Source organism: Pinus tabuliformis, chromosome 5_2, assembly GCF_031772625.1.
Source record: "Pinus tabuliformis cultivar Carrire ecotype Pingquan chromosome 5_2, CPIR1, whole genome shotgun sequence".
In the NCBI taxonomy this organism is placed as follows: domain Eukaryota; kingdom Viridiplantae; phylum Streptophyta; class Pinopsida; order Pinales; family Pinaceae; genus Pinus; species Pinus tabuliformis.
Window position 1 is genome coordinate 244,970,324 of NC_142306.1, and position 3,172 is coordinate 244,973,495.

Sequence of the window (3,172 nt, forward strand, 5' to 3'; positions counted from 1 at the left end):
ATTCTTGGCGCCGATGGATGTTCCGTCAATGGATTAGATCCCGCATCCTTCAAGGGAGTCGTCGCTTTAGGTTTAATGACTGGAGAGTCAAAGCATCCCGATGGGAGGGAGTTAGGGTTTATAGAAACCGGATGGGACAAGCTCCGGGGAGGCACCGGGTTATGGATGGGGAGTGGATCGAAATCAGGTGAGGGAGGCGTAATAGCAGTGAGGAGATCAAGCGTACCAGGGGAGAGCGGGGGATAATCGAGACCAGAGGTTTCCAAGGAGAGAGATCCTATGTGCAGCGACGAGTCCATGGATCCCGGGAGTGAAACAACCAGCGAGATGTCCGGGTGAGGAGGAGCAGATCTGTCTATGCTAGGGTTAGGGTTGCGACTGCCAAAGATGGTTTGTCCTTCAAACAGATCCTGGGAATAATTAGTGGCCTCCTCTTTGATGTCCATTGCATCCATTAACAGAAACTGCCACCAAAAACCACCAGGAAGATAGTTGACAGGGCACAGCAAATGGATGTTGATAGGTCATTTGGGTAGGGTAACAACTATCGCATATACCCTAATTACTATGATTTAATTATGTTCTGTCTCCTGTGCAGGTGCAGGGATACGCGCTCGCCACTTGCCCGCCTGCGGCCACGACAGAGCCTAGAACATTTTCGCTCCCCAACGCATACCATGATAAGGAAAATAAAAAATTATAAATAATTTGAAGTCCTTGACAATTATGTTATAATTTTGTTGAATTCATTGTATGAGTCATATTTGATTGTCGGAACCCTCCCATATTGTCAACGCATGCATCTACTATAACCGTGTCAAATTTCAATGCATACAAGCACAAACTGAAAATATTTCAACATTGGCCCCATTCACAACCTCGTCTGTGCGAGGTCAACTAATTAAAGCATAATTTCCACTGATTGCTAAATTTTAAGTTAATTGAACATTTACTTGACCTTGATAGTGTCGAGAGAATTAAAACCAGGACCTCTCAATAGAAAATTAAGGTGTTTTGACGATGGGTACTCGACCAAATTGAACTAACCCTCCAATGAGATTCTCTTGGTTTCAATAATAATATACTCTACTGAACAAGGCCAACCTTGTGAAGGTGGAAGCCCATATGGCCCCTCCCCTCACATCATTCTCAATTCCTCAATACTCAATTTATTTACTATAAAATATTTGAAAGCAACATGGTAAGAATCAAGCATAGACACAAACTAAGAAAACAAAAATTTAAGGTAAATGAAAGAGGATAAATCAACTAAAATTATATAAACACATACCTCATACATTTCAACATTTTTTATATCATTAAACTTATTCTTCATCAAGTCAACATATGGATCAACAATTCAGAGTTGATGTTGATGAAAGGATTGGTTATGTCAACATCATCATTAATGTCATAATTTCCAATCATATTATCGTCATTATCATGATCAGAAACCTTGTCTCCTATGTTTCATTCGACTTCTTCAACGTCTTCTAACACATGAAGTCTTTTTGTGCCAATATTTAGTAGTGGATATACGACGCATCTACAATATACAAATGAACCGTTGCTTTACTATACATATAAGTATCGATTCCGAATAGAACATGGCGCACTGTGGCAGATTTATTTAAAATAAAATAAAAAAAATGCATTAAATAACAAAGAGCACTGGTGCGTATACTACGTCTTCGTCTTCTTCTTGATTTTTTTATTATCAAAGCAAGTTTTTTGGCATCACTACTACTTTCAAACAGAGCAATAAGGGCCTTCCACATATGGAATGGTGTATCCTTTCCTTGCAACTTTGGAACAATATGGTCTCTAACTCCTTCTAGGATCATCCTCCTAGCTTTGGAAATATCCTTCTTCCATTGAGTTAGTTGTCATACATATGATGAAAGAGGTTTAGGAATATAAATTTTTATGTATTACAAAAATTCATTATCATCTAACAAAATCTCCATCATGTCCTTCCATGCACAGAAATTCAAAGTCCCTTCCAATGCATTCTCTGTCCTTAATCCATAAGCTGACATGATTCCTACATTTGTATAATTCTTGCAATGATTGATCTTCTCTTCAACACACATTGAATATGATCAAGGAACTTGGCCTCTATATTTTTTTGGCTCTCATACCATGTAGAAAATCCTTGAAACCTTGCAACTGCTATGAGAGAAAACTTATCTGCAAAAGACACAAGATTTCTCTACCAAAATTTTGCGGAAATAAAACAATGAATAGAAACACAATCACACAAAGATCAATCACACAAAAAGATATCTAGGGAACCCAACTGGGAAAAACCCTTCTTACTTGTATTGTCAACTGAGTAATCTTATCTATTATAAAGAACCCGCTTCATGCCTAAAGCCCCTGCAATGCTGATCAACTATACACAAGAATTTCCCAAAACTTAGGCAAATAAGGATTACCAGGAGCTCCTATTTCATAGTGCAAATTTGCTCCCTAAAAATTACAAATTTCTCCTATATCCTTGTGCAATTCCCAAGGGAACTTCTTTACTTGCTTCTCAATATTTCTTCATAAAAACTTGTGTACAATGAATAAATAGATCTGTGTCTTCATCGAGTCTCAATATGAAATTCAAATTGCATGACCTACTAGGGCTAAATTTAGTAGCTGTAAATAGTTAATTGAGAATCAGTTGAGTTAACAAAAATTCAATTACTCAACTAAACTCAAGTCCATCTCTATTCTAGAACTAGAGATTAGTTAACTTACAGACACTAGAGTTAACTTCACTAGATAGCTAATTTTAGCCATTAACTAGTCCACAACTCAGTGAAATCCATCTAACTCGAATTAACCAATAATAAATCATTGATAAGCCACATCACACATGCTAACTAACAACTAACTCAAGTATCTATGAGTCTGAATTCAAATTAACATATTTGACTAAGACACAGTTCAAAGAAGCCATTCCTTGCTACAATTTTAACAATGATAACAAGGGTTTGGTAAGTCATGTTGATGTTATTTTTCAAAAATTTAAACATAACAATGACTCTTTTAATGTTTTTCAGAGGATGGATCTTTTAGAAAAAAACCCTTGGTTAGTGATGAAATTTCAAGTGCTTCCATGGCCTCCCATGACAAAGAATATGGTAACAAATTTCATGATGCTTTAGATATATTATGCTTG